This window comes from Oryzias latipes, chromosome 1 (genome assembly GCF_002234675.1).
Source record: "Oryzias latipes chromosome 1, ASM223467v1".
Lineage (NCBI taxonomy): Eukaryota > Metazoa > Chordata > Actinopteri > Beloniformes > Adrianichthyidae > Oryzias > Oryzias latipes.
In genome coordinates, this window is record NC_019859.2 from 28,771,590 (window position 1) to 28,781,469 (window position 9,880).

Below are 9,880 nucleotides of genomic sequence, written 5' to 3' on the forward strand. Positions count from 1 at the left end.
GAGGTTCCGCGCACGAACACGCCCACGCACATCTGATTGGTAATTAGATACAAGCAGTGTTTTGATGACACTCGGCAGCAGAGCGGCAGCCAATCAGACGCGCGCGTGCACAGCGCGTGCGGCCATCATCTCAACCTATAATGAACAGGTGAAGCGTGACGGAGGCGCGTGCCCCCTGTGAAGGATTCAGATATGTTCCAGGTTCAGTGAAATCGGCCCTTTGATCCGAATCTTAACCTCCGTCGTGAGGAACTCCAGCAGGTTTCTGCAGACACGGAGAAAAACAAGAAAAAAAGGCATTTTTGGAGACAAACCAATCCAATGTGTGTTGACAGAAGCACAGCCTCATGTCCTTTGGTGGCTTGCACGTGCTCATGAAAAAAGGAAAACAAAAACTTTCCTCTAATTAGAAGAAACAGAATTTCAAATACAGAACCGGCTTTAAGTCTTCACTCATCCACAGAGTTCAGCAGAACCATCACTCAAAATGGTAAAACTGTTTTTTAGTTGATAAAACCTCAAGTAAACATACTTATTTTTATATGGTGTAGTCTCTGAACCAGTAGATGCAAAATCTTTATTTTATCCTGCTGTTCTGTCTGCATTCTGGCATTTTCTTATGGAAAAAACTCCAAAGTGTCAACGTTTTTCTGCATCCTCTTTCTAATCTATTCACAGCAGGCATATATGACACGTTTTCAAGAAAGCACAAAACGCACATTCTTGAACACGTTTAGCCCATGGTGTTCACAGTGGGAAAGCAGGGAGAGGCATCTGCTTTTTTTCCGCAACTATTTACTAGTGCATGTGCGGCACCTATACAGTTAGAATAGGCTTGGTGTGAAATCTCAAAGCAGTCCAAATCTTGTCAATCTTGCTCCAGGCTTTTTCTGTCACAGCTCTATTCCAATAAGTGAAAGACTTGGTGTCATAGGATTCCGGCTGGGTACAAAAAGCGACTCCAACCAAATGTCCCTGCTTGGTCCAAGTTTTGTAGTTGTAGCCAAACGTTTTGGGCTGTATTGTTACATTATCCTGCCTTTCTGTGCACAGCTGTGCATTAATGTAAAATACTAATGGATTCGATGTAAAGTTTGCAGATAAAAAACCCCGTTTGACGTAATGGAAATCTTGAAAACAATTCTGATACCCAAGTTTCCAAGATGAGGTCAGACATGACCTTCCAAAACGTCGGAGAGCAGAGAAAAGTAAATAATGATAATGGTGTGGCGGGCTGATAAATGTTTTAACTCACGTTTTCGTATTGTTTAATTGTTTTGCTAACACATACCGGTAGTTAGTGCGTTCAGCATTTTCCGGTTTATGCCAGATAAAAACTGCTGTTACTCTGTCATAGCAATTCAGGTACCGTAGTCTTTTTCAACAATGAGTTTGCCTTAAAATCTTGTATTGACATAAAATATGGAGAACCAAAACTGCCAAATACAAATAGGAAATACATATTTCCATTTATAAATGACAAACAAAATAAATGTACTAATTTTAAAAGTATGAATATACAAAACAATAGATAAAGAAGTGCATAAATGCTTGTATTTCCAGTTATACACAAATTATTGTTCACATTTATTATTTATAAATGGGTACATTTATTTCTTATTTGTATTTTGCAGTTTTGGTTCTACATAATGATGTTTTGCACAGTTCTTCCTCAGCCTACAGTTTCTTCTGCTCTCCTCACGTCACAACATTCTTTAGTGTCTATGAAGTCTCATTCATCCAGGTTGATTCCATCATAGTAGTACGTTTAGGGGCTGTCATCTGGACTTAGTTTTTAAAGTTAGAAGATGTTTCACCTCTTATCCAATTGGCTACAAAAAAGAATTGACAAAGCCTCTTGGATAAGAGGTGAAACGTTTTCTAACTTTAAAAACTAAGTCCAGATGACAGCCCCTAAACCTACTACAATGAATTATTCTAGTGATGAGAAGTTACTAAACCTGCAATAAAAACAAAACAGTGTAACAATACAGTGAAAGGTCAACTGCTGGAAAGTTAATGGCTGCAAGGTTAATGGCTGCATAGTAAATAGTAATTATAAAGAAATCGTAAGTTAAGTCTGGCATTAAATAGGCTCTTCAAGCTTCTATTGATAATAATGTAACGCATTCCTTTTTGGCTGTGCAGGACCAATCATTGGCATTGGAGGTGGTGCAGCATCCACATCCCAAGATGTTCCTGACATCTGTCATGGTGCCTCTGGCAGCTCTCCTCCCCCTCACCTCTCTGCTTGGTTCCTGATTCGACTCAGCTGTGTCCAGTCTACTCATCATGCCTCCAGACCTACTTAAGGAGATCCAGTACCAGTATTTATCGCCAGTTCGTTGCCCCTGATGGTGCTTAGTCTGGTCAGCCTAGTAAATCTAGTTCATGTGTTTTTGCTCTCGTCTAACTTACCTTCTGCTAGGGATGGGAATAGAAGCCCCATGAAGCTTCCCTTGGGGTTCATGTAATTGTGCCGGAAAAATGAACCGCCCATTCAGGGCTTTGAAACCACACAAAACAGCGAACAGCGGCATCTGGTGGCGGACTGGACGTATATCGATATATGTTTCAACTAAGCTCCTTGTAACAATTCAATTTGGAAATGATGATGAAAAAATGTAAAACAAAACAATGTTGTCAATGATGATTAAAAAAACAATGTAAAACAACACCACAAGTGACGTTTTCTGTGAGAGGTGCTTGACACAGCAAAATACACATCACACGAAGAAAAAAAACACAAAGCAAAAAAAAAAGAAGTAATAAACCACTGGTCTTGAACTTAGAACCTCTGGATACACAGCCCACTGACTGTTCCACTGAGCTTACTCTACCGACTCTAATTCAGCCTGCCATTATAGATTTGCTGAAGTATTTTTTTTATACACAATGTGCTCAGTGTATTGTTTTATTCAGAAAAAATCGAGTTTAAATGATCCCGAACCACAGTACATTTTTTACAAGGAGCCATGGTAAAGTGCAATGAACTGACGTTGATGCAATGAACTGACGCTGGTTGGGAAATGTTCGGGGTTCATTTCGTATTTCTAGAGAATAGCACGCCCAACTGTTCAAAACACAAGTGACATCTGGGGGGTGTTCCGGAAAGCAGGTTATGCTAGCTCCCACGGTAAGTTTGAGGCTAAAGAAGTGTCCAACCACCACTTTTGGTTCCAAAAACAGAGGTATTTTTCAGGGTATAAGTTGAAGGTTAGTTTGTTTTCAGAGAGGTGAAGTAGCATGGCGTGTCCATTTGAAGATGATTTAGTGGATGAAGAAGCTCAGATAATACTTTTTCCACCGTGAGAGGCTGATAAGACCACATATGGATGTTGGAAAGATAAACCTTTTTACTTTGATCTAACTTCATTATTTGCTTTAGTTAAGATAAATTATTTTTAGTTAAGTCAGCTTAAAGATAACATGTAGTTATCAGACAGTTATTTTACTTTCATTTAAATTAATTCAATTAAGAGGGTGTAACCTTAGTGCTGCTGTTAGATCGGCACCGCAAGGAATTGTGGGATACCATTCCCTTTGCCTGTCTGGACGGATTTGGGTTTAAGTGTGGGTTTTTGACCAAATGTGTTTAGTTGTTTAGCTGTTTTACTGTGTTTTGCCCAGTTATTTGTCCAACTATGTTTAAGTCTCTGCACCATGAGTGAGAGGGAGGGAGAGGATGATGAGTTTATATAGCACCCTTACTGTGTAGTGATGTGATAAATTCACTTCCGGCTCTCTGAGAAGACGCCACACAGGCAGGTATATGCGCGCGGGAGCCGAAAATGGTTAAGCTTAACTCTCTTAACTTTTCTCATTCATTCTCTATGGTAGTTCTTAACACTACGGATGTAATTTACTTTTTCACCACTAGCGGGATTTTGGGGGCGCTGTTTCCACATCGCCTTAGTAGTAAGGATTTTACAGGAAGAGCCTTCAGGAAGAGAAAACAACAACAATCCTGCGGCCAGATTTGATCCGATCGCTGTTAAAACACAAGAGCACAACAAGTTAAAGTCAAGTTAAAGTCTGATGTAAGTAAAAAAAAATGTACAAGACAAAGTATCTAATCTGAAGACATTTCTCTTTCCGTCATTGTTGAACATGAAACTCCAGCGGTGAGGATAACAGCTGGATGAGAAGAATGTCTAACTAGAAACTTTGAGCAGTTTTGTGTGTGTGTTTGTGTGTGTGTTTTCAAAGCCTTTTTTTTTTTTACCCAAGGTAGTGTGGAGGTGAACAGGGGTTACATTACATTTTCTATGCTATTTTTATAATGCACAACAGGGGTTACAGTACTTTATGATCAATTTAATGGATTATATGTATGCAGGTATATTGCATAGCAGGAATATGCAAAATTAAAGATTTGAGGAACTGTTTAGCTGAAAGATCAGTGGAGCCACCTTCAAGTAGTGAGGACAACCAGCTGGTTGGATTTGGTGTGCATTCTAAGAAGACCTGGAGGGATGTCTGGTAGAGAAGAGAAGATGGATGTGCATCATTTATCCTCAGGAAACAGTGGGTTTCAGGCAGCAAAACGTTCCTGCTCCAGCAGTACCTGAAGAAGAAAGAGGCTCAGACTCAGAGCTCTTCAGAACCTGCTCTTCCTAAACCTTCTTCTAGTCTTCCAGGTCTGTGGCAGACTAGACGTTCATGCTGACGTTAGTAAATATGGTAGAAATGATGTTTCCCATCTTTTCAGTGTCTTCTTTAGAGATGGAAGATGATGAAGAGTTGGAGAGAATGATGCTCTATGTCTCTCCATCCAAACTCCTCCCTTTACAAGGTAAAATTAAATCACACACAACTACACACTGAGTGTTAATTACTACTTCTGATTCCAACCTGTTTTCTTATTTCTTTTACTAAAGAGCAGGGACATGTAGTGAAGAAGATGACAGGACCAACGTGTTTAGAAACAATCCCAACCCAGCCAAGTGAGCAACACCAACATGTATCACATGTTGATTATGTTTCTGTATGCAGAATAGTAGTACTAGTAGTTGAAAAACTGATACTAGACTACATGTTAGTCTTAGATCACTCCTTTCTTTACACTCAGCACTTTTAAATGTGTCTGTTCAAATAGATGCATATTCATATGTTTACTTTATTTTCTTGCAGGTTCACTGAGTAAAGGTCTAGCTGCTGCTGCTGCTGTCGCTGGTACCTGATGGTTCTGTCGTAAACCAGGATCACCTTTTCCTTTCCTCTGTTTGCTGGTTGGCCACGTTCTGTTCTAATGCAGGTGTTTTGTGTGATTGCTTTTGTGATGCTGAAGGTATTCATTGTTCGTCGTTGAGGGTAAATTCAGAAATATTTTATTTGCATGAGTTTCTCATGAAAGTGATTGAAAGAAACCAGTCTTAAAAAGCAGAATTACAACAAAAGTACATGTCTTAACACGTCAGAGTAAAGTGGTTACACATGGATTATTACATCATAATGGTACCTTTCCTGGTCAATCAAAATATTAAAAAAGGAAAATAATTATTCATTTATTGATTTTCATACCACACCTGTTCTATTGAGCATGTTTTCTTAGATGGTTTTGAGTGTTTTGCACAATTACTAACAAAGAACTCTAAATACTTTGGGCTTTAGTGATGGATATTTCTGTTGATCTGAATCCAGACCAGCCTGAGAAGTCCAGCTGTCCTGCTGCTACACATGCAGGTGAGTTTTGGGGATCATTTGTCAGCTTTACTCTGCTGCAGCGTCCTGTCTGTTTCTGACTGTCTTTTTCCACCAGTTTCTTCTGCTCCAGTGAAGACTCCGATGCCAGTACCACCAGAGTTCCTCGCCTTGGAAATGCCTCAAAGTGTCCAGGATAAAACCTACAGTCAGTGCATTAACTTTGACAAAAATGCAAAGTACTGTATTCATTTGGACTTTGAGATAATATTTTATTCAACAACTCATGTTATTTTTTTATTTTTCCAGCAGTCGTTGGAAGACCCTCAGCTCAGTCTGCAGCTCCTCCTCCTGCTCACTTTCAGCCAACGCCTGCTGCTTCACCACTTCCATCTTATGACCAAGATGTTAGAAGCTGGAACTGATCTCCCCAGCAGAGGATCTGGATGAAAACAGAGATGGAGGCCTTAGGACTGTGGCCCGGGTGTCCACCTGTGAGACCTGCAATGAATATGATCTGCTTGTGGCGTATCCCACCTCAGAACATCATTTACCGTAAAACCTTTGGAGACCCAGCAGCTGTGGTATAAACTCACTCAAGGAAGTGAAACTGTCACTGTGCCAGTTGTGACTCTCCCTCATGCTTAAACCAGACGAAGCTCCTCTAACTCAGACCGACGTTGAAATAATGGTGAAGGAGATTGTAGGTCTGCAGCAACAACAGCAGAAACCTGGAAAAAAGATGATACACAACTGTCTTGCTTGTGGGCAGCCTTGTTACTTTGAGGATGGATCTTCTGTTCATTTATCTGTCTGGGGATGTAAAATACCTCTACTGCTCCAAAAAGGTACACTAGATCTATGCAGCAGAAGTCCTTACCAACCCCAGAATCCCATTTGCAGACTTTGCTGTCAGTCCATTTTTTGACAGAGAGTTAAAGGCTGCATTCATGGTCACACACTGATTATGATAGAACTCCTGATTTTATCCTTCAATGTGAAAATATTTGTAATTTAGTTTGTGAAATCTATTTTGTGAATACAATTTTCTTACAGTTTTGTTCTTGAATTGTTTAGAAAAAGCAACAATATTTACTTCTACCTCAATTCATTTTACATCTTTAAATTACTTGTATTAATTTTTGCATATTTAAATCCTTCTGCCCTTTAATTGTAGATACATGGTTGAACGTTTTGTGTTAAATACTGTTTATTTATTTATTGCTTGTTGATATCTTAATAAAGCATGGTTGAAATTGAAATGACTGTTTTTAGGCACAAGGAAAGATGGAAGTAGAAAACAATAATTATGAAATGTCATTTTCAGTTTAACATTAAAACATTTATTATACCCTAACTTCTGACTGACATCACTCTAACCGGGGCTCGAACTCGGTACCAAAGGATTTCATCACCTTGGAAAGCATTCCACAAGCCACAATTTGATTGGCTGCCTGTGCTGCAGAAGCTGCAATTTGATTGGCTGTTCCGTGTTACAGGTATATACGGCTGGCCTTCGCGAGAGCAGCTGCAGTTCTCAACTCTATTTACCGCATAAAAGCATAAATATTGAGAAAAGCAATTCCTAAACATGCCGAGAAGAAACCCAGTGTCTGAGGAATATGAGGACTTGAGGAAGATGCTTGATTTCATGCTGGAAGAGATCAAAGCTATGAAGATTGTTCACGGACAAATTCTGGATGCTATCGGAGAGGTGAAGCAGGTCCGTGCTCTGCAGGAGCAGTGTTTCAACAGGATGGATATAATCGAGAAACGAATGGATGACCAAGAGCAGATCTCCAGATCTAACGACGTGACAATCACCGGATTGAAAATCAAACCCCAGTCATACTCGCATGCAGTGATTGCTGGGAACCGTGAGGAATCCGACGAGCAGGAGACGAGCTCTGTGGAAAAACAGGTGGAGGACTTTCTAAAGTCCAATGGAATTTCTCTGGACACCAACAATGTGGAGATCTGCAGACCGCTTCCCAGGAAAAGAGACACCGACAAACCAGCAATCCTCTTAAAGTTTGTCAATCGGAAACAGAAAGCAGCTTTATTGAAGCAAGGAAGAAATCTGAGGGGAATCAACGTTTTCATGAATGACAACCTCACGAAAAGGAATGCAGACATCGCCAGAAGACCACGTTACTTTACAGTAACGTGGTACATTTTACAGTCTTTTACCCAGGGAACCTGGGTAAAAGACTGTAAAATTTATGCCAAACTCTGTGGCTCCCCTGAGCAGTCCAAGGTTGTTCTTGTCAGGAGCCTGCAAGATTTGAAAAATTATTTACCCACTACAGTCTAAACAAGAGATACGTGAAGATGCTGGTCTTACGAGATGAGGAGACAAACTCTACTATCCATGGCTTGCAAAAAAAACAACACTTTTTCTACAACAATCACCCGCAACCACAACTATCAGAGAGATCTGAATGGTGAGCAAACCGACCTTCAAATATTCAGTGATAATGACAACAACCTTCAAGACATCGACCCTGATCAATTCTCTTCCACTGAAGTTTACGGTAATTGATAAATTGTCTGTCGCAGTGAATGGAATACTGGAATGTCTTACAATTGAAATATGTAACAATTCAGGGAAAAATGTCATTATAAGCTGTGTTTATAGGTCACCAGGATCAAGCTTAGAAGTGTTCAGTGACTGGATGGAAAAGATGTTTACCTCTCTAAATAAAAAAATATTATACATCTGCGGAGACTTCAATATCGATCTGATAAACCCCAGCAAACATAAAGCAACCGACAACTTTATCAGCAGAATGTATGGTATGAGTTTATATCCAACCATAACAAGACCCAGCAGAATCACTACTCAAAGTGCTACTCTTGATAATATTTTTACAAATAATATAGAATACACTCACATGAGTGGACTAATGATATGTGACATAACTGATCATTTACCAGTTTTTGCACTATTTGACATCAAGGTGAAGACAAAGAAAATGATAAAAGAACCAGTCTACAAAAGGTTAAGAAATGAAAAAACCGTGAATGCTCTGAATAATGACTTATCCAAACAAACTGGAACTCTGTGTACAGAGAGAAAGATGTCGATATTGCTTATAAATGTTTTTTAGAAATATTTAGCTCACTTTACAATAAGAACTGTCCAATTTATAAATTCAAGAACAAATTTGCCAAATGCCCTTGGTTAACCACCGGTCTACAAAATGCTTGTAAAAAGAAAAATAACCTCTATAAAAAATTCTTAAAACAGAGGACAAGAGAAACTGAACAAAGATATAACTCATATAAAAATAAACTAACTGAAATAACACGTTACAGTAAAAAAGTGTACTTCAATAATCTACTGAATGAAAATAAATACAACGTAAAGCGAGTTTGGGAAATATTAAATAACATCATTAAAAATGGGACAAAAAAACAAACTTATCCAGATTACTTTACAGATGAAAGGGGTCAAAGCTATGATATCAATGTAGCAGCAAACGGTCTCAATAACTATTTTGTAAACGTGGGTCTAGAGTTGGCAGCGGAAATTCCAAAATGCAAAACTAGCAAAGACAAGAATCCACCCATCGAAAGGATCCCACACTCAATCTTTCTTTCTGATGTGAACGAAAATGAGCTGATATCAATTGTGAATAATTTCAAGTGTAAAAACTCAAAAGATTGTGAGGATATAGATATGAAGGTTGTGAAAAAAGTCATTTATAGTATATCTAAGCCTCTAACATACATACGTAACTTATCATTACGAACTGGGAGATTCCCAAACCAAATGAAAATAGCCAAAGTGATTCCTATCTATAAGAGTGGAGACAAACACCAATTTACAAACTATAGACCTGTTTCTCTTCTTCCACAATTCTCAAAAATTTTAGAAAAAAATATTCTATGATAAATGAAAACCAATATGGTTTTAGAGCAAATAGATCAACCTCATTGGCTATCATTGATGCTGTGGAGGAAATCACAAAGGCTCTGGACAAAAAGAAATATGCAGCTGGAATTTTCATTGACTTAAAAAAAGCATTTGATACTCTCAATCATGACATCCTACTTGACAAACTGGAAGTGTATGGGATAAGAGGATTAGCGTTAACTTGGGTCAAAAGCTATTTAAAGGGAAGAAAACAATTTGTCAAGATTAATGAATATACATCAGAAACCAAAGGGATAAGTTGTGGTGTCCCACAAGGATCAATTCTGGGCCCGCTGCTATTCAATATTTACATAAATG

The 9,880-nt window shown here is 38.8% G+C and overlaps 1 long non-coding RNA gene across 4 annotated transcripts; it reads left to right on the forward strand.

Annotated features, from left to right (window-relative positions):
* Positions 1–3,772: 3,772 nt before the first annotated feature.
* Positions 3,773–6,994, forward strand: LOC105358483. Of its 4 annotated transcripts, XR_002874107.1 has the most exons (7): positions 3,773–3,794; positions 3,881–4,640; positions 4,712–4,795; positions 4,881–4,946; positions 5,134–5,685; positions 5,762–5,851; positions 5,953–6,994. It is a non-coding gene; the product is annotated as an uncharacterized LOC105358483 (long non-coding RNA). The 4 variants fall into 4 exon arrangements; XR_002874103.1 differs by having other exon boundaries at positions 3,779–4,640; XR_002874104.1 differs by having other exon boundaries at positions 3,779–4,640; positions 5,956–6,994.
* The last annotated feature ends 2,886 nt before the right edge of the window (positions 6,995–9,880 follow it).